The sequence below is a fragment of the Phoca vitulina genome, unplaced genomic scaffold (assembly GCF_004348235.1).
Source record: "Phoca vitulina isolate PV1807 unplaced genomic scaffold, GSC_HSeal_1.0 scaffold51, whole genome shotgun sequence".
NCBI lineage: Eukaryota > Metazoa > Chordata > Mammalia > Carnivora > Phocidae > Phoca > Phoca vitulina.
In genome coordinates this window covers 11,417,047-11,440,365 of record NW_022589754.1, presented here as the reverse complement: position 1 = coordinate 11,440,365, position 23,319 = coordinate 11,417,047, and the positions used below count along the sequence as shown (strand labels likewise).

The following is a 23,319-nucleotide window of genomic DNA, read 5'->3' as shown; positions in this document are numbered from 1 at the left end:
GACTCTGAGTAAAGTTCTTCCTTGCCTCTTCTTACCTTTTGGTAGTGGCTCTCCACCCTTGGCACTCTTGGCTTGCAGCTGCATCATTCCAATTTTCGTCTCTGTCTTCACATAATGTTTTCCCACGTGTCTCTGTTTTCACATGGTGTTTTCCTCATCTTAAAAGGACACCAGTCATATTGAATTAAAGCCTAACTTTTGTTTGAAGATATCTGCAAAAACTCCAATTCCAAAAAAGGTCACTTTCACAGGTGTCATGGATTAGGACTTTAACATATCTTTTTTTGGGGACACAGCTCAGCTCATGACAGGGACTAAATAGCTCCCATCACCAGGAAGTGCCTTGGCTTCAAGAAGTCTACTGTTTACCTCTTCCAACAACTCAGGCTGCTCTTAGAGCCTTGGAAACTCAATGTAAGGGATTGATGATGGCAATCCTTGAAGCCTTTCTGCAGAAGGTGAACTGGAAGCAACTACAACGCTGCACCCAAAAGCTGGATGAATCCTCATTGATTTTCACCAGTAGTTTACTAAGGTATTATCTAAATTTACAAGGATGGATCCAGGGGCAAATTAGAAAAATCCCTTGGTTTTTTCTACTTTGTGGTAACCCTTTTTGCCTAGAACTCAAGCACAAGTAAGGGAAAAGGTAGTTAAATTTCAAGGACAGTTTCTTAGGTATTGGCAACAGCAGCAACTCAGTTTTAGATTATGGAGAAAGATAAAGATGAAAAAAACCTCAAGACCTCAGTATTAACTTCTCAGAATTATTCATAAAAAGAACAAACCATTATCTAGAGCCCTCCACACATATGAGGGAATCCCCTAATGTAAAGTCAACATGTCACTATTATAAAAAGGGCATTGGAAAAATGAATATCAGAAGAGACTGAGGAAGATCAAAGGGATAGAAACGAACTCTGAAGCTTTACAACCGCCTCAAAAGGATTATCCTGCAGGAAATCACAGAGGAAATAAATGCAGATAGTGCAAACTAATAAGCAAAATTGGCAATGGGGGAACCTTGCAGCTGAGAACGGAAAAAATTCACATGTCTGTTTTTCCCCCTGTCTTAGTCTTTCCTTGACTGTTCTTGTGGGTACTGGAGGCACATGTTCTGTGTTTTCTTTTTTATTTATCATCTATCAATCTATCTATCTATCTATCTATCTATCATCTATTTATCATCTGTCATCTATCATCTATCTATCATCTATCTATCTATCTATCTATCTATCTATCTATCATCTATCTATCATCTATCATCTACCTATCTATCATCTATCATCTATCTACTTTAATTCCAGTATAGTTAACATACAGTGTTATATTAATTTCAGGTGTACAATGTAGTGATTCAACACTTCCATACATCACCCAGTGCTCATTTCAACAAGTGCACTCCTTAGTCCCCATCACCTATTTCCCCCATTCCCCCACCCACCTCCCCTCTGGTAACCATCAGTTTGTTCTCTATAGTTAAGAGTGTGTTTCTTGGTTTGTTTCTCTCTCTTTTTTTTCTCCTCGCTTGTTTGTTTTCTTTCTGAATTCCACATATGAGTGAAATCATATGGTATTTGTCTTTCTCTGACTGACTTACTTTGCTTAGCATTATATTCTATAGCTCCATCCATGTTGTTGCAAATGGCAAGATTTCATTCTCTTTAATGGCTGAAAAATATTATATATATCACATCTTCTTTATCCATGCGCTTATTGATAGATATTTGGGCTTCTTCCATAATTTGGCTATTGTAAATAATGTTGCTATAAACGTCAGGGTGCATGTATCCCTTTGAATTAGTGTTTTTGTATTTCTTGAGTAAATGCCCAGTAGTGTGATTACGGGATTGTAGGGTAGTGCTATTTATAATTTTTTGAGGAACCTAGTGCTATTTTTAATTTTTTGAGGAACCTCTATACTGTCTTCCACAGTGGCTGCACCAGTTTTCATTCACATTGAGAGTGTAAAGGGGTCCTTTTTCTCCACATCCTCACCAACACCTATTGTTTCTTATGGTTTTGATTTTATCCATTCTGACAGGTGTGAGGTTATATCTCATTGTAGTTTTGATTAGTATGTCCCTGATGAGTGATGTTGAGCATCTTTTCATGTGTCTGTTGGCCATCTATATGTCTCCTTTGGAGAAATGTCTGTTCATGTCTTCTGCCCATTTTAAAATTGGATTATTTGTTTTTTGGGTGTTGAGATGTTCTGTGTTTTCTAATGACCTTTCTTGTTTTTCCTTGGCCCATAAAAATATCCAAGTTGTGGGTATCTCTGGACAACCTTCTACCTATTCATTCTACTCTAAATTTCCTGTGCAGTAAGTTATCTGTTAGAGGAACATGATTTTCTCTTGTCTCCTGTTGTGACTGTTAATCTGATGGAAAGGGACCTGGTATATAAACTAAGGGTTACTACATTCTGTACTCTGGATCAAATTTTTTGGGGTACTCAGGTGGCAAAACACCTGAGTTGCTAGATATGTCCTTCTGAAACAAAAGGGGGGCAGGAGAAAGTTATAGTTCCATTTGATGCTGGAAAAACACTCTGAATTATAAGAATTGATTCATCTTTAAGAATTAGGATTTAGGGGGGCGCCTGGGTGGCTCAGTCGGTTAAGCGTCTGCCTTCGGCTCAGGTCATGGTCCCAGGGTCTTGGGATCGGGCCCCGCATCGGGCTCCCTGCTCCACGGGAGGCCTGCTTCTCCCTCTCCCACTCGCCTGCTTGTGTTCCCTCTCTCGCTGTGTCTCTGTCAAATAAATAAAATCTTTAAAAAAAAAAAAAAGAATTAGGATTTAGGAATTTAGAAATCCTAATTAGAGAATTGGAAAGACAGAGCATAATTTTTTTAAAAAAAGGCTTTGCACCTATGAAAAAGAAAGGACAATTCAACATGAAAGTTCAACTTATTATAGAGTTGTATAAGATCTGAGAGAAATAAAGAAGTTAGTCATTCCTTTGACACTTGTTATATCCAACCATGCTACTATCTTAATTTCTATACCTGCATCAGCTAAATATTTTTCTGTAATAGACTTATTTTTAGTTTGTTTTTCTTATCTTTAGCCGAGGAATCAAGGTTCCTCTGTATTTGCCTATGGAGGCTTTCTTGTAGCAATGGATGTCTGAGAGATTTGCCTATTACAGTTGACCCCCGAACAACATGGGTTTGAACTGTGTGGGTTCACTTATATACAAATCTTTTTTGTTGCAGTATAGTAGTGTAACTGTGTTTTTTCTTCCTTATGATTTTCTTGATAACATTTTCTTTTACCTAGCTTCCTTTATTGTAAGAATACATTATATAATACATATAACATACAAAATATGTGTTTATCAACTGTGTTATTGATAAGGCTTTTGCTCAGTAGTAGGCTATTAGTAGTGAAGTTTTACAGGAGTCAAAAGTTGTATGTGGATTTTTGACTGCATGGGGGTGTTTGCACCCATAACCCATGCCTTGTTCAAGGGTCAACTGTATATTCTCTAGACATATATATAAGAACTTGAAAAACTTTCTCCGACTTAGTAGCCCATGCTAGTTCAATACGTGCATGATTTATTGATAACTACTAAGACTTTGCATGCCTATAAAGAAGACACTTTGGATTTCTTAGTATTTTTAGCTGCTGAAGAACATAAAACCTCTCTAGATAAATTGTAGTATTATCAAACTGAAGTCAAATATTTGAGACATTTAATATTGGTCAACAGGCAGAAGATAGTTCCATCTCAAAGTCAGCCCATTTACAAATGAAGCAAACTACACTGAAAAAAAAAACTCCATTAATTTTGGGGATTGGTTGGGTATTGCAGGCATTGTGTCTCTTCCTTTTCTGAAAAGACTAACCATCTCATTGAGCTGTCACATGATGCAGCGCTAGAACCTTTACTGTGGTCCGAAGAAGCTAGAGAAGTCTTCTATTTTTTATTTTTAAAAGATTTTATTTAGTTACTTGACACAGAGAGAGAGAGAGAGAGAGAGAGAGAGAGGGAGAGAACACAAGCAGGGGGAGCAGCAGGCAGAGGGAGAGGGAGAATCAGGCTCCCAGGAATCTGAGATCATGACCTGAGCCGAAGGCAGACGCTTAACTGACTGAGCCACCCAGGTGCCCCTACAGAAATCTTTTTTCTTTTTCAAATTTATTTCTTATTTTTTCTTTAAAGATTTTAAATTAAAGTTAACATACAGCGCTTTATTAGTTTCAGGGGTACAATATAATGATTCAACAATTCTATACACTTCTTAGTACTTATTAAGATAACTATACTCTTTTTTAAAAGGTTTTTTTTTAATTCCATTTAGTTAACATATAGCATAATAGTTTCAGGTGTACAATTTAGTGATTCAACACTTCCATACATCACCCTGTGAGAAGTCTTTTAAATGCTTAAAGCAATTGCTATTTCTCAGCCAAGATTAGGAGTTCCTAACTTTGACAAACTATTCTATCTTTTCTGTTATGAAAATAAGGGAGCTGCTAATGGTGTACTTTCTTAAAAACTAGGCTCTGGTTATAGGCTTCTTGTTTACTTTTCTGTGTTATTGGATGTGGAGATGCCAGGATATTTACAAGCCTTAGCACAACTGGTCTTCTAGTTGAAAAAACTCAGTCTTTGACCCTGGAACAATTAATTTACTTACATGCACCTCATGCTGTTACTGCTATTTTATAAGTTCATAAGACATAACACCTGTCACTATGCTATGGAAATAGCTATGAAAAAGCTTTATCGTCTAACCCTAATGTTATTCTAGTAAAGTGTAACCTTCTGAACCCAGCTACTCTGTTGCCGGATCCTGACCAAATATCTGAATATGATTCTCTCACAGTTGTAGTAGAAGATACTGAACCTTCGTCTGATATTCCTGTTCCTAATACCAACTTAATATTGTTCACTGATATATCTTGTGTGAGAGACACACAGGAAAATAGAAAAGTGTCATATATAGTAGTCAGTCCTTATTAACTTCTAGAGGCTTATCCTCTCCCAAACAAGATCAGCTCATGAAGTAGAACTCATGGCTCTTGCATAAACTTTTAAATTAGCCATAGATCTTAAAGTAAACATCGATCTTAAAGTAAATATCTATACTGATAGTAAACATATATTTGGTGTCCATCATGCTATGAGATAAATGTGGAAGAATAGAGGGAACTTTCTAGCATCAGCGGGAACTAAAGTATCACATGAAAAATGTAATGGCTGATTTATTAGAGTCATCCCAACTTCTCCAACAGATTTCTAAAATTCATTGTAGTGCTCATATCAGACAGCAAGATGAAATATCTAAAGAAAATAAATTTGCACACCAAACCAAGGAAAGAGCTACTAAGGTTTTGGTTGGAGAAATTGAAACCCCATTAATTCTATCCAGAAATCCTATTCACAGTTTTAGAAATATGCAACTCCATAAGATTTAGAAAATTGGAAACCAAGGGGAGCCAAGAAATATACCATAGAAATATGGGAATTATGAAATAGGAATATTCATGTATCTCAATTGTTATATGCTTGGATGGTTTTCTCGTGTCACCAACAAACTCGTTCAGATAAAAGGAATATACTGAAAACCTTGGAATCTTACCACACTTGGAATAAGAATTAAATGATTCAGGAAATAATACAAAGGTGTACTGCTTGTCAGAAAAAGTATTTATGGGAAACACCTAAGGTAAGTCAAGGAAGATTACTGAGGACAATGTTACATGGGATCTGACAGCAAATAGACTTTATAGGATGTCTTAGTCCATTTGGGCTGCTGTAACAGACTACCATAAACTAGGTGGCTTATAAATAACAGAAACTTATTTTCCATGGTTCTGGAGTCTGGGAAGTCCAAGGTCAAGGCACCAGCATTTTTGGTGTCTGGTGAGGACCTGCTTTCTGTTTTATACACAGCAGTCTTCTTGCTGTGTCTTGACATGATGGAAGGGGTGAGAGAGCTCTCTGGGGTCTCTTTTATAAGGGCACTAATCTTATTCACGAGGGCTTGGCCTTCATGACCTAATCACCTCCTAGAGGCTCTACTTCCAAATACATCCCATTGGTGATTTGGTTTCAACATAACAATTTTTGGGAGACACGTTCAGTCTATAGCATAGAGTTTTCACCTTCAGAGGGTAAGAAAGGTTGATTAATAATATTGTGTATGATGTCTGGATTGCCAGAAGTGTTCCTAGCAGCTAAAGCATATATTCAGTGTTTCATGGACTTATTAAATAATATCATCTCAACCTTTGGAATTCCTGAATATGTAGAATTTGATAGGGAAGGTTATTTCATTTCTATGGTAACTCAGGAGCTCTCTAAAAACCTAAAAATACAAATAATTTACTCTACTCCTTATAATCCTCAATCTTCTAGACAAGTGAAACAAATGAACTATAAAGAATTTTTTGGCTAAATAATATCAAGCCACTGGCTTACAATGGCCCAGAGCTTCACCATTGGCTTTATTTAAAATTAAGGTCAACTTCCTCTAGCAAGCATAGTATCTCTCCCTTTGAGTTATTATTTAGAAGATTTATGAACTTAGAATTTAAGCCCGCCTGTTTTACAAACCTCATGAAACTGCACCCAATATCTGCTAGACATAGACATAGATAAAACAAAGCCTGTAGCTATAAAAGAACTCAAGCTGATGCTGCCCATTGATACTTTCTGACCAAGAGTCTCCTCATCTTGCTGCTGAGTGACACCACCTACACACATGAGCCCCCTCTCCAATTTCACTTTCCCTTAGGAGTTCTCTTGCCCTCTTCCCCTTCTGGGTAGTAGCCTGATATGGTTCTTTGGAAGGTTTCCTGCTGTGAAGGACTTCTCTCATACTACCTGTTCAACTACCACCCAAATTAAGCTTGTTACATGCTACTGTTAACTCATGGTTGTATCCTAAAATCCTTGCGCTCACAAGTGGTGATGAGAACAGGATTCCCATGATAATCAAGGAATTAGCATGGAGTCCACCCCATCAGTAGGTCAAGCAACTGGCAAATGGATTACAGAAAGCCTTAAGAGATTGGGACTCAAAATTTGGAATACTTCTAAGTCAGTCTGGCATGGCATTGCTCTTTGTTGTACTTCACTCTATTTTTGGTGCTTCCTCCTTGTACTTCATTAGTCTGGCCAAGTGGTAATGCTAGCACTTGAGTGAACCCACAACATTGGAACTGACTTTTGTGGTCAGAGGTGCTGAACTGGCAGAGGAAGTTCAGCCTAATCACCTGGGTCCCTCACTAGGCAGGTGCTGGAAGTTGTAAAACACATGGGGCTGAACAGGAAAAGAGGAACACATGCTTCTGGATTAAGGGTAGGTTGGCCCATCCCCATAACAGGCTATAGTAGGAAGGACTTCTTCTTAGTCAGGCTGGTGATTTGGGGTACTCTGAGATGAGAGGTCATGGCAGGCAAAGGAGCTGATGAGGCAGACATCAGGCTGAGGCTGGTCTCCTAAGCACAGTTAGGGGAGAGCTTTTGCAAGCAGCTATCATGCCTCTGCTGTTGCAACACTCAGTTGTGCTGTTGCAGATGTCATTCTAGCCTTTCCCCCAGAAAGCTACAGAGATCCCAATCCTTGGGCTGAACTGGCTAAAGCATCTCTTAAGGTGACTAAAGGCAAGAAAGTTTATACCACTGTCTCTTCCAAGACTCTGAAGGAGGTCATTCTCCTGCTGAACAGGTGCTCAAAACCACAAGACTCTTGCTAGGCCTTGCTCTAGGTGACAGCAAGCCACCTAGAAAAGAGCTAGGAGCCCAAACTTCCTGGGGAGACAAGACAGAGGGGAAGACCCTGGGGAGGAGGACTGGTGCTCTCTAGAAGAAAAGGCAGCATGGTGTCACCACAACAGTGACTGGGATAATTTGCCCATTGCTTTACTGGTGACCACTCACAAAATAATTAAGACAGAAAAGACAAAAAGGGAGGGCCAAGAAGGAGGGGCTGGTTTTCAATTGGTAGGGGAGACACATTTTCTCTTTTACCCTGAGGCCTAGTCTCTCCTTAATGACCTGGTGCAGGAGCCAGATTAAAAAGGGGCTGCCTGGGTATATAGAATGTACCTGTCAAGGAGCAAGCACTCCCTAACAGAGGCTGGAATTAAGCTACTGGCTGCCATAGTATGAGATGGAATAATGGAATTTCTACTAAAGGATCCTACACAATTTGTGCAGAAGGTTGTAATGACCTCCAGAGGAGGTTTTGGACCTTGGTCCAGATTTATACTTTTTTTTTTTATTTGAGAGAATGAGATAGAGAGCACGAGAGAGGTCAGAGGGAGAAGCAGACTCCCTGCTGAGCAGGGAGCCCGATGCGGAACTCAATCCCAGGACTCCGGGATCATGAACTGAGCCGAAGGCAGTCGCTTAACCAACTGAGCCACCCAGGCGCCCCAGATTTATACTTTATTAATGTGGATTTTTATGGCTTACAAAGCTACCTACTCTATGTTAGGCTTTATAAAGGCCCAGGCCAACTATCAATGTTTTTGTTAGCTAAGGCCAACCATCTCCTCCACAAGTTGATGTTGAAGTGGGCTTATCAGGTAACACATGGTGTGTGGCATGATGGCTTGGCAAGTTCAGAGGAAGCTGAATTGATTCCTGAATCCACCCAGTTATTTCTCAGGAGGACTCCTAACAAATGTAAGTCTTCTTCAGTGACAATGATGGTTAATGCTAAAATGTTAAAGAGGACATAGATGCCCTGGATCTAATAGAAGCTCATGGAAGACAATCTCAGAGTCAAGTGTTGCTTGTTAATTCTACAAATAATAATCCACTGGATCCAAATAAAAAATACTGTCAACAGCAAGCTTGTCTCCCTCTTGGGCCAAACCAACCACCTACAGTCAGGCCCCTATTTGAACATGAACCCTGAGATAAACAAGGGGACCCTGAGATGACAAGGGAGATTATACTACACCTTAGGTAATGAGAGGGTCCCAAATTGAGTGATCATCTTTGGTAAATCAGTGCAACAATTATAATACTAGAGTCAGATTAAAACCCATCACAGGTTTCCCCTTTGGAGGCAGCTTTACCTTCCATATGGGCTCTTGATCTCTGCCAGTGACAGGGACCTGATTCTACATAGGGATCTAATGGTCACAGAAGTGCCCCCTCTGGCAGAAAATTACCCTTTTATTACATTAATGGTTGTTTGGGTTCCAAAAAAAGCAACACTGGCTGGCTCTGTTGGAGGTGGGTATCAAAATCTCCCTAATCCCAGGAAGCACTCATGTTTTAAAGGGACCCCCTCACCCAGGAGGTGACCAGCTTGGGAGGAGGATTAAAGTGGGGAGGATTACCTGCTTAACTATTAAAATTGGCCCAGTTATTGCTAAAAAATTCTTCTGTCCTACTTATTCTCCATCCCTCCAATACCGCCCTTTTCCCCATTATTAGAATGGACATCTTCAGTCAGCAGGTAACCTCATGGAACAAGCCTAAAGCTTTTATGCTATTGGTGGGCGTAACCCAGTAGAAATCAGTTAACCTTCCCCTACTGGTATGAGTGGTAAATGTGCCACGGTACCAGCTAAAGCACAGGACTGAAGGATTATGGCTTCTCATAGCTGACTTAGTTAAAGAAGGGGTACTGATCCCTACCACCTTTTAATTTTCTAATATTAGTTGCTGAAAGCTACAACTAATGAGTAGAGGGTAACCATAGACTATGAAGAGTTAACAAAGATGTTCCCCTTTATTAGAGTGCCTCTACCAGATATTATTGCCTTAATGAATGACATTTAAAACAACATGCGTAAATGGTTTGCAGTTATAGATTCTGCTGATATTCTTTTTTTTAGCATTATTACTTTTTTAAATTTAAATTTTGTTGGCTAACCTACAGTGCAATATTGGTTTCTGGAGTAGAATTCAGTGATTCATCACTTACATAAAACACCCAGTGCTCATCACAACAAGTGTCTTCTTTAATACCCATCACCCATCTAGCCTACGCCCCCAACTTCCCTCCAACAACCCTCAGTTTGTTATTTATTATTAAGAATCACTTATGGCTTGTTTCCCTCTATCCTTTTTTTCTTCCCCCTTCCCATATGTTCATCTGTTTTCTTTCTTAAATTCCACATATGAGTGAGATCATATGGTATTTGTCTTTCTCTGAATGACTTATTTCACTTAACATGATACACTCTAGCTCCATCCACATCATTGCAAATGTCAAGATTTCATTTTTTTTTTTAAAGATTTTATTCATTTATTCATGAGAGACAGAGAGAGAGAGAGAGAGAGAGGCAGAGGCAGAGGGAGAAGCAGGTTCCCTGCCGATGCGGGAGTCAGTCCCAGGACTCTGGGATCATGACCTGAGCCGAAGGCAGACACTTATCCCACATCAGGCTCCCTGTTTAGCCATCCAGGCGCCCAAGATTTCATTATTTTTGATGAACATAGGGGTGCATTTATCCCTTCAGATCTGTATTTTTTTATACTTTGGGTAAATACCTAGTAGTTCTGCTGACATGTTCTATTCTGTAAAAATTTCACAGGGAATTAACCACAATTCACCTTCACCTTTGAGGGTCAATAGTATATCTTTTCCAGGTTGCCTATAGGGTATTTAAATAGTCCTGAAATTAAGCACCATCTTTGCAGTCAGGACCCAAATGTTTGACTCACTCTTATACTAGAAACTCAGCTTTAACATTATATCAATGACATCCTTCTCATTGGACCTGACCATGACTCTGTCCATAGGTCATCACAACTGTGAACAAACACCTCACTGAGAGGGAATGGGCAATTGCCCCACATAAGATCCAAGGCCCTCTCAGTCTGTATTTTGAGGCTATACTTGGAATTTATAAGAGGAACTGTTACAAATCTGGTAAAAGATAAGACTCTAGCAATTCAACCTCCCACATTGGTAAAGGAAGACCAACATTTGGTAGGAATGTTTGGATTTTGGTGCCAACACATTCTATACCTCCAGTGCTGGTCCCTGCTTATTATAAGCTTTTCACTTTTCAATGGAGACTTGAACAACAACAGGCAGTAGATAAAATAAAGGAAGCTATTACTTTGGCAGTTCTACTAATGCTTTGAGGACAGGACTTAATGAGAAGTTTTGGCCACTGCAAATTTGCTTCCTGGAGCCTCTGGACCAAATGAACAATTAAATGGCTATGCATAGGCTTTTGGTGTAAGCAGCTCCCAGACTTAACCCCAAAGTATTCACCAGTAGAGAGGCAACCCCTGGTAACATACTAGGCACTTAGTAAAACTGAAGCCCTTACTGGAGCAGAACCAATTACTCTATGGATCGAGATGCCTATTATACCCTGAACAATGGAAAAAGCTCCCTGTAAAATTTAATGAGGCCTCCTTATTAAAATGGAAATGGCATCTAAATAGTCGAGATGCTGGAGTGCCACAACTCTATGAGGAATTAGCATATACCCTGCCACTGAGGTTGACTTGCCAAAGCCCCCAGAAATGCCTCTGCCTCTTGCTTAATGGGGACTGGAGGGAGGACAGCCAACACTCTTAAAATGAGAAAAACAATGGTCTGTCTTTACCTTTGAAGTGATCCTGGGGTATAAGGCAGCAAGACAATGGATAGCCACAGCCTATTACCCCTGTTCAAACACTCCAATTTCCATAAGGAGGGTAGAGGGCTGAGCTGCATGCAATACTTCTATTAATAAAGCATGCCTTTGACAAACATTTTCCTAAGGTTTTATTTTCACAGACTCCTGGTTGGTGGCTAATGGGTTGATCTGAACTTCAGCAAAATCATGGCTGGAAAATACAAGGTTGAGACATTTGGGGTAAAGAGATATGGGGAGAATTTGCCACATTGGCTCCCATTCTGCCCATCTGGGCATACCGTACCTTGGCTCATGTCAAACAAGACACATAGGAGGCACACTACAACACACAAGCTGATGAACTAACCAGACCTCTAAAATAGGCAAGCCTCTTAAAGGATGGGCAGTCTCCAGACTCTGAGACTAGCCACCCTACCCCTTCTATTGGTGTACACCCAAGAGGTCAGTGGATTTGGGTATCAGAGGGTTATGAAAATGGATTGTTAATAGAGGAATTGACCCAGTAGAGAAACATTTACGCAAAGCCATTAGGGACTGTACCAGATGCCAAAAATTTAGACACTGGAAAAATTTACAGAGGATAAGGGCCACATCAGAACTAACAAATCGACTTCATTGGGCCTTTCTCTATAGTAGTAGGAGTCATCAAATATGCCTTAACAATGGTAGATATCCACACAGGTCTTTTATTGGCTAACCCATGTAAGGCATTAACCTTTTCTAGTGTTATTGAGAGGTTAATGAAACTTTGGGAGCTCTACAAAGTTACACAGTCAGATCAACACTCACACTTCACTGTAAAGGGAATGCAACAATGGTCATTACAAAATAACATTGCTTGGGTTTTTCACTTACCCTATTGTCCTATGGCAGCATATATCATAGAAAAACATAATGGGTTCTTATTTTTTATTATTTTTTGAAGATTTTATTTATCTCTTACACTGTTGGTGGGAATGCAAGCTGGTACAACCACTCTGGAAAACAGTATGGAGGTTCCTCAAGATGTTAAAAATAGAGCTACCCTACGACCCAGCAATTGCATTACTGGGTATTTACCCCAAATATACAGATGTAGTGAAAATAAGGGGCACGTGCACCCCAATGTTCATAGCAGCAATGTCGACAATAGCCAAACTGTGGAAGGAGCCGAGATGCCCTTCAACAGATGAATGGATCAAGAAGATGTGGTTCATATCTACAATGGAATATCACTCAGCCATCAGAAAAGATGAATAGCCACCATTTGCATCGACATGGATGGAACTGGAAGGAATTATGCTAAGTGAAATACGTCAAGCAGCGAAAGACAATTATCATAAGGTTTCACTCATATGTGGAACATAAGGAATAGTATGGAGGACGATAGGGGAAGGGAGGGAAAACTGAAGGGGAAGAAATAAGAGAAGAACCATGAGAGACTATGGACTCCAGAAAACAACCTGAGGGTTTCAGAGGGGAGGGGGTGGGAGGGATGGGTTAAATGGGTGATAGGTATTGAGGAGGGCACGTGTTGTGATGAGCAGTGGATGTTATATGCAACTAATGAATCATTGAACACTACATCAAAAACTAATGATGTACTATACAGTGGCTAACTGAACATAATAAAAAATATTTGAGAGAGATAGAAAGCGAGAGAAAGATCGAGAGAGTGAGTGCACAAGTTGGGGGGGGAGGGGCAGAGGGAGAGGGAGAAGCAGACTCCCCACTGAACGGGGCTCCTTCTCAGGACCCCAGGATCATGACCTGAGCTGAAGGCAACTGCTTAACCAAGCCACCCAGGTGCCCCCATAAAGGGCTTTTAAAACAAGGACTATAGAGAGAACCTGAAGGACAATGGTCCCCTAAGTGGTCAAAAAACTGTTCATAGTCCTGATTACATCAACCCACCCCCACATGGCATAACTATGTCATATTTAAATTCACAACAAATAAGGAGACCACCAACAGAGATGCTGCAGCTTCTGCTGTTTTATGTAAGCACACTGGATGCAACACAATTATCCATTTTCATAGATGCGGCAACCCTGGCATTATTGCCTATGGCAAAATAGCACCCACCTGATACTTAACTTTTCCTTCCTCCCTCATAGAAGATCCAGAGTCTAGCTGTTTCTCGCTCAATCCTGATGAGGACCTGATGTGGACTACTGACTCTGGAATCATTCTCACCCTGTGTCTGCTCATCATCCAGTGTAAGTGGAGCAAACCACTTACCAGTATCTGGAGAGAGTGAGGCATGCTAGTCTGCCACCCATATACTTTGCTCTACTAAAGGTACTGTGGAACAAATCTGTAGCTGCTTCTGACACCCAGCAGGTAGAACTAATTACCCTGGGTGATATACAGGGGACAATCATATCCATTACCCCTGGCTATGAATGGCCTTTGACTTTAACCCCAACTCTGTTGCTGTGCCCTTACTTACTTGAGAAGTTCCAACCCTCACCAGTGTTCCTACACACCCACTCTTTGATCACCTTAACATGCCACATGCATACCACAGGGAGACATGCAACACTGGTCAGATTGAGGACAACGAGAACCACTTTGTTGGTTATTCAGATTGATCAATCCTACTAACATGACCACAGACATCAACACTGAGACTACTACTGTATTTCCTATCTCTACTAATGCTGGCCAACAACCCTCCCAGCTAAGCCAGACTCTATAATATTGCTGGTGACTCATAGGTGTCTTCTAAGCCCTATAAGCCAATTTTAACTTCAAATCAAATGAAATCTACTATTATTAACTAGTGCCACCAAGCAAATAGAGCAATCTGCCACTATATATCAAGTGTCATTTAAGGAATTCCTAGATATAGTGTGTACCCAATATTACAATTAAGATGCTCATAATTGTGCAATTAAATAAAACGTAATCCAGAACTAATACCAACAAATCCTATGGGATTATAGAGATAAAATCATAGTTTTTACTAATCCCTGGGATGATGATAAATATAAACTCTGCTAACAATATATACCCTTAAAACTACTGACTTCTTTAATTGTAATGATCTCTCTCCTCCTCCAATACAAGCCCCACTTATTGAGGTGGAAAGAAATTGGCATCTTACCAGGAACCTTCTTTGTGGTGGTTAATTTTAGGTGTCAACTTGTCTAGATCACAGTGTCCAGATATTTGCTCAAACATTATTTTGCATGTTTCTGTGCAGGTGTATTTTTGAGAAGAGATTGACATTTAAATTAGTGGAGTTTAAGTAAAGCAGATTACCCTCCTTAATGTGGGTGGGCCACATCCAATTAGTTGAAGGCCCTAATACAACGAAGACCAACCTCCCCTGAGCAAGAAAGACTTCTGCTAGCAGACTGTCTTTGGACTCAAACTGCAACTCTTTCCTGAGCCTCCAGCTTTCCGTATTTCTCCATTGGATTTTGGATTTGCCAAGCCTCCACAATTAAGTGAATCAATTCTTTATTTTTTTCCAAAGATTTTATTTATTTATTTATTTATTTATTTATTTATTTATTTATTTGAGAGAATGAGAGCGAGAGAGAGGAGCAGAGGGAGAGGGACAAGCAGACTCTATGCTGAGTGTGGACCCCAAGGCGGGGCTCGATCCCGTGACCATGAGATCATGATGAGCTGAAATCAAGAGTCCCACGCTCAAACAACTGAGCCACCCAGGTGCCCCTGAACCAATTCTTTAAAGTAAATCTCCCTCTCTCTCTCTCTCTCTCTCTCTCTCTCTCCACACACACACACACACACACACACACACACACACACACCCTATAGGTTCTGTTTCTCTGTAGAACCCTAATAAACCCTCCCTGGCCCCACTAATCAATATATACAAGGAAGGCAATGCATACTACATATTTCTTGTGCCAAGATATGTCTAAAAATCAGAGAATACAACCAGTTTGGAAATTATTCTCTAACCTAACCTCTTAAAAGGCAAGTGCAGTTTTTTTTTAAAGATTTTATTTATTTTTTGACAGAGAGAGACACAGTGAGAGAGGGAACACAAGCAGGGGGAGTGGGAGAAGGAGAAGCAGGCTTCCCTCTGAGCAGGGAGCCTGATGCGGGGCTCGATCCCAGGACCCTGGGATCATGATCTGAGCCGAAGGCAGATGTTTAACGACAGGCGCCCCAAGGCAAGTGCAGTTTTATATAATATTCAGTGGAAGTGGGTTTCTACCATTGTAATACTGGCCACTCACAGTAAACAGTCATAGCTGTTGAATATTAAAGCAATTATTATGAAAAACATATTTGATCTCATAGAGAAATCTAACCTCTCCTTGCATGGGAGTTTCTTTACCCAAAATGATAACTACTTGTTTATAGCTGTTACAAAATTTTCCATACCCATCAAAACCATCATCAATAAGGACTTGGGAAATATTTGAGGAAAATTGCCACCGAGTATTACTCCTCTGGAAGCCCATTTAAAAACATAAACCCCTTCTTTTACAGCAGATAGAGATGATAATGAGAAGCCTGATAGTGAAGCTAGCCTGTAGGTTACCAAGAAAAATGCTCATAACTACCATATTCCTCATTTCTGTAACTGGTCACATGGTCATAGCTGGTGTTTGTAAGTACCTTCTACTACCCATTCCATATTCCCTTTTCCTTTTGTTGATTGTAATTCTTTGCTTGGTGGGATATCCCAAACATTTATTCCTGAAGGTTCTGGGCCATTATTAGTCCTGCCTGAATTGGGTTGTTGTAGTTTTTCATTGACTTTAACCATGATCCGGATATGGTATTACTAAGAAATGGTCTAAGGGATATCCACAAAAAGGGCCATTCTATCTATATGGTTATTAAATCTTCCTCAGCTGAGCTTACCTTTTGATGTGCATTACATGGGGCATAATATCTTACATTCTTTGCCCATTCAGAGAGGTCTATCTACATAACAGTTCTTCTGACTCCTTGTCACCAATTTGCCAATCATGTTTCTTCTAAGTCTTTGACCATGTAATTAAACCATTGGCCATGGCCCATAAATATATGGATTTGTGGCATTTGGACTACGTACTCATGTAACTTACTTGTGCCTTCAGGGCATGCTTGATCCCAATCTTGTATTATATACCACTTCTTTTTGATAATGGAATGTTGCCGAACATAGCCAAATTTATGGCTTGGTGGGGCAGTTCATGATGGGCAGCTTAGGTTGGTGGCCTGTGGTTAACTATTCTATCTCTGATAAGGCCCAATGGAAAGCCAAAATCTGTTTCTCAAAAGGAAAGTATTCACAGAGGATGTTAGGGTATTGCTCTGATCCTAAGGGCCAACAATACTATTCAGCTCTAGGGGCCTCCCAAAGTCTCCAACCTGCCACTGACACTTCAAGCACCATCAGATTAGTTGGATTATATGGCTCAAGTAACAAAGCAGCTTTCATGGCAGGCTGAATCTGTTGTAGAGCCTTCTCTTGTTCTAGACCCCACTCAAAGCTAGGAACATTTCAGGTTATTTAGTAAGTGGGTCAGAGTAGCACACTCAAATGAGAAATATGTTGCTTTCAATTCTAAAGAGGCCCATTAGGCATTGTTCCTCTTTTTTGGATGCAGTAGGGGCCAGATACAATAATTTATGCTTTGCCTTAGAAATGATATCTCAATATGCTCCATGTCAATGAACACCTAAAAATTTTACTGAGGTGCAAGTCCCCTGAATTTTGGTCAGATTCATTTCCCACTCTCTGTGTCTTACTAATATGTCTAGAGTAGTTGCTACTTCTTGCTCACCAGATCCCATCAGCATTATGTCATCAATGTAATAAACTAGTGCGATGTCTTCTGGAAGGGAAAGGTGATCAAGGTCACTGTAGACTAAATTATAACATAGGGCTGGAGAATTAATATGTTCTTGACATAAGACAGTGAAGATGTATTGTTTGACTTGTCAGTGAAAAGCAAACTGCTTCTGGTTGTATTTATTAACACCTATCAAGAAGAAAACCTTTGCCAGATCAATAACTGCATACCAGGTACCAGAGGATGTGTTAATTGCCCAAGAAACAGAACCACATCTGGAACAGCAGGTGCAATTGGAATCATCATCTGGTTAACTTCACAATAATTCTCTGTCATTTTCCAAGTTCCATCTGTTTTCTGCACAGGCTAAATAGGTAAGTTGAATGAGGAAGTGGAAGTGGTGGGAATCATCACCCCTGCATCTTTGAAGTCCTTGATGGTGGTACTAATTTTGCCATCTCTCCAGGAATGCAGTATTGCTGTTGGTTTACTATTTTCTTAGGTAGAGGCATTTCTAGTGGTTTACACTTGGCATTTCCTACTATAATAGCACTCAATCCACAATCAAGGAACCAATATGTGGATTCTTCCAGTTGCTGAGTATTTTTATTCCAATTATACATTCTGGAATAGAGAAATAACCAGAGCATGGGTTTGAGAACACACTGGACCCACTGTGAGATGAACCCAAGCTAAAACTACATTGATCACCTGACACCCATATGCTCCTGCTCTGACTTGTGGGCCACAGTGATGGTTAGGATCTCCTTGAATTAGTGCCAGTTCAGAGACACTGTCCAGTAATCCTCCAAATGTTTGATTATTTTTTCCCCAATGCATAATCACCTGGTCAATGGCCATAGGTTCTTTTAAGGAAGGTTGGGAGAAAAATTAACAATAAAAATTTCTGGCAATATAGCAGGGTCCTTCCTTAAAATTACATGCCTCTCTTCATTCAAAGGGTTCTGGGTCTGTCAACCGGCTCAAGTCTGGGAATTGATTAAAAGACAATGAGTCTTTGTTTTGGTGATTCAAGTTAGACATTGTTCACCCAAATTAGAACTCTCCTACCTATATAGATCAAGAATTTAGTAGATTGCTCATCTATTTCTTTTCCAGGGATGTGATAATCGACTAAAAAATGCCAAAGTTCTCTACAAATTAGACTATTCTGATTACTGCTTTGACTCTACTGTCTATTACAGCAATCAAGCTCACCTTGTCTTTGGTAATTAAGTTTCAGTATTTGGCTCCTGCAACCCTGGAATCCAATTATCCTCACTGCATTTAAATATTCCAGTTCAGTTGCAGAAGTTCACACTATAATTTTTGACCTACAGGAGACTGACCACAGAGTTATTCAAGGATGCTGGGATTACCCTCACAAATTTATTTCTCACAGTCATGGTGAGTAGATCCTTCAGGGTAGGTGAGCAGATTTTAAATGATAAATCCACTCTAACATTCCAATCTTCCCAAGCCTCTGAATCCTTATCTTTATAGTATAACAGTGCCATTCTGGCATTTCAGCTTCACTTAGTATAGGTCACTTTTGGTCCATTTTCAGCTATCCAACCAACCACACTGTTAGAGTCCTTTCTAACAACTTGAACTAAATCATTGACTCCATAATCTTTGTGTGAGCTCATATCAATCAACTTGGCCTGATTTAACTGTATATTCCTCCACCATTACTCACCTCCATTCCCACACATATTCTCCGTATTTCTGTCTGTATAAATTGGAAAAATCATGCACCTGTTTTGGTGTGTGGCACACCTTCTAGTGGATTACCCTTCAAGGTTTGCTGGGACTTGAGCCTAGGCATATATCTAGGAGCAAATAAGAGTTGCAGGGTAGATCCTGAGGAGAGTCAGCAGTGCTTTGCAAGGAAACTAACTTTAGAGAGGCCATTACAGATTTTTTTGGGCAAAGCATAGTTAACCTTCTCAGGCAGGGGTGGAAAAAGTTGGCAAAGAAAACTCAATAGAATTTAGAGGTATGATATCCCCAGCTTCATTGGAATTTACCATAGGTCCCCACTCCAATGTTTAGGATCTTATTCCCTCCCAATCAATGTTTTTTGAAGACAACTTATCCCCCATTCCTCATCCCATACATTTTTTAACCATACCTTTTTCCTGGGTTTTGATTTGAAAATATACTATCCCAGTCATGATTTTTCCATATACTTTTTTTCTACTAGCAGAAAAAAATCTTGGGTTGTACAGTGGGATGTGAGGATACAATGTCTATCCCCAATCCCTGTCTCCAAGCACCAACTGTGGAATTTCACTACCAATGGCCAAGTGCTCAGAGGATTGGTGTCCATGACCAAGCCTTCTCTTTTTCTATGATATACTTTACTTGTAGTGGCTTGTCTGAAACACACACTTTGGCGGGGGAACAAAAGCCATTTTTCTCAACCAGTAAACTATAGTTAGTACAGTGAAATTGCAGCTTACACCGAAGTTTTAAAGGGGATTAAACATTTAAGGGAAAATTACATATAGCCAAAATTATCCTTGAAAGTCATTTGTGAAAGCTCCATGTGAAAGAACAACATAATGTCTATCAATAAGGCCAGCATTGGAACAGATCCCCGTTTCTTCAATTGAGCACCAGATTAAGTAGATGGCTTATGTTTAGGGTCCCTATTGAATGAAAAATATATGTTTAAACACTAGAACACACTTAAGGTGTTGGCATACTTACACTGTGAGAAGCTCACAGAAACTGAGATCACCTATGTGAAGAGCAAATTCAAGTTTCTCAACTCTCATTCACTCCAAGACTTAGATTTACTGAGTGGAATAATAGATGGATTCACCCCATTATTCATATTCTGTTTCCTACATGTGTATATGATGTGACCCCACAACACAGAGGAGGTCACATGCCACCAAAAGGGAGTATTTGGAGACAAAGTCAGAAAATGCCTCTCAAACTGAAATTATCAAGAATTAACAGGAGAGGGCCCAGCAGAGTGGAAGTCACTCTGTGAGGCAGTGGTGACGGCAGTGGGGAGAGGATGTACAAGTTCAGTGCACTGAAAGATGATGACAGTGGGGACCATGATCAGAATGAAGAAAACAGCACAAAGAAGGAAAAAATGGAATGAGACAAGAGTCAGGGCAGCAGTAAGAGGAAGGCTGTTGCCCCTGGACCAGCAGAGCATCTCCTGCAGTACAAGTATACTTTCTGATACTCCAGAAGAACCCCCAGCCATCACACCAGCTCACAGAGCAATGAATAAAATATCAAACAGATTGGCATTTTTGCCTCTGCAGAGCAGTTCTGGAGGTTTTACAACCACATGGTAGGTTCTAGGGACCTGACAGGCCACAGTGACTTCCATCTCTTCAAAGAAGGAATTAAACCCATGTGGGAAGATGATGCAAAAAAAAAAAAAAAAAAAAATGGTGGCAAGTGGATTATTTGGTTCCAGAAAGGCTTGGCATCTCATTGCTGTGAGAATCTTATCCTGGACATTTTGGAGGAAGAGTTCTTGGTTGGGGCATCAAAATGCTAGGCAGTCTGGGCCCTCAAAGGGTCCTTTTCCAAACCTCTGTAAGCTGTGGTTGAATATACCATAACCTTCTCCCTATATGGATGGCACCATCATTGAAGCTGGCATCATTGGAATCTCTTGTTCTGTTGGCATGCTACCTGGAAGATCCTTCTGTCTAGGACAAGAGGAATTGGAAAAGCATTTTATGGTTTTTTTTTTTTTTTAAGATTTATTTATTTATTTATTTGAGAGAGAGAGAGAGAGAGAGAGAGAGAGAGAGAGAGAATGCACAAGCATGAGGGGCAGAGGGAGAAGGAGAGAGAATCTTAAGCAGACTTAGTGCTGAGTGTGGAGCCCAAGGCGGGGCTTGATCTCATGACCCTGAGATCACAGCCTGAGCGGAAACCAAGAGTCCAATGCTTAACCAACTGCACCATCCAGGTGCCCTGCATTTTATGTTTTAAGAACAGGCTGACAAGCCTCAGCTACAACAGCTGAGATCACTTAATAAATGGTGCTAAACTAAAAAAAAAAAAAAATAGTTAACAGAAGAGGGAGATTAGCAAAAAGTAGACAACCTGGAGAGAGTGTGTGCTTATAATATTGTTACTTGAGTTACATTTCCATAAAGTATACTACATATCTTCTAAACATAATCAATGATACCAGGAGCCTTACAAGTTCAAGTAGGCTGATTCTGAAGTAGAAATTACTTCAGAATGGGATTAATTGGGGTGGAGGGGGCTGTCTTGGGTTCAACTCTAGCAAGAATGAGGTCATTGTTGTGTTGTCATAACAAAAGGGAAGTTTACATAGTATCTTTTTTAAAAAGATTTTATTTACTTATTTGACAGAGAGGTGAGCACAAGCAGGGGGAGTGGCAGAGGGAGAGGGAGAAGCAGGCTCCCCACTGATCAGGAAGCCCAATGTGGGGCTCGATCCCAGGACCCCGGGATCATGACCCAAGCCCAAGGCAGACATTTAACTGACTGAGCCACCCTGGTGCCCCTACATAGTATCTTTAAAAATTAGGAACCAAACCCAAGAGTTTGTCAGTGTCAGTGTCGATTAGCTCTATGTAGGGAGGAGAGCGCTGTATGTGGCAGACTCAAATCTTGGTTCCTATTGAGATATATTCCACTATGGAGTGGCTCCTTTGTGGCTTTGAAGGAACTATCTGCAAAGATTAGTCTATCTCTTTTGCTCAGAGTCCCACTGCATCCAGCCTCTTCTGATTACAATAATAGCTAACATTTCTTTACAATAATTTCTATGCGACAGACCTAGTCACATTTTGATTTGATTCAACACACTAAGCAGGCTACTAGTCACTTTACTTCACTACTTTAACTTCTTCTTGTGTTTAGATCTGTCTTCTTCACTCTTAGGGGACTGAAAGCTGAGAGAAGTTTCTAAGGAAACAGAGCCCTTTGGGGCTTGTTCTCAGATGTATACCCTCTGATTCTGAAATAAAATTGCTTTGCCATACCTAGGAATAAACCCAACCAAAGAGGTAAAAGGCCTGTACTCTGAAAACTGTAAAATACTAATGAAAGAAATTGAAGATGACACAAAGAAATGGAAAGACGTTCCATACTCATGGATTGGAAGAACAAATATTGTTAAAATGTCTATATTACCCAAAGCAATCTACACATTTAATGCAATCTCTATCAAAATACCAACAGTGTTTTCCACAGAGCTAGAACAATCCTAAAATTTGTATGGAACTACAAAAGACCCCGAATAGCCAAAGCAATCTTGAAAAGAGAAAAGCAAAGCTGGAGGCATCACAATTCTGGACTTCAAGTTATATTACAAAGCTGTAGTGATCAAAACAGTATGGTACTGGCACAGAAATAGACACATAAACCAATGGAACAGAATAGAAAACCCAGAAATGAACCCACAACTATATGGTCAATCAATCTTCAACAAAGCAGGAATGAATATCCCATGGGAAAAAGACAGTCTTGTCAACAAACGGTGTTGGGAAAACTGGACAGCAGCATGCAAAAGAATAAAACTGGACCACTTTCTTATACTATACACACAAAAAATTCAAAATGGATTAAAGACCTAAATGTGAGATAGGAAACCATTAAAATCCTAGGAATAACACAGATAGTAACCTCTTTGACATCTGACATAGTAACTTTTTTCTAGATATGTCTCCTGAGGCAAGGGAAAGAAAAGCTGAAATAAACTATTGGGACTATATCAATATAAAAATCTTCACAGCAAAGGAAATAGTCCACAAAACTAAAAGGCAATCTATGGAATGGGAGAAGAGATTTGCAAATGACATATCTGATAATGGGTTACTATCCAAAATCTATAAAGAACTTATGAAACTCAACACCCCCAAAATGAATAATCCAATTAAAAATGGGCAGAAATCATGAATAGACATTTTTCTGAAGAAGACATACAGATGGCCAACAGACACATGAAAAGATGCTCAACATCACTTA

The 23,319-nt window shown here is 40.0% G+C and overlaps 1 pseudogene; it reads left to right on the top strand.

Annotated features, from left to right (window-relative positions):
• Positions 1-428: 428 nt before the first annotated feature.
• LOC116621852 lies at positions 429-20,866 on the top strand (annotated as a pseudogene).
• The last annotated feature ends 2,453 nt before the right edge of the window (positions 20,867-23,319 follow it).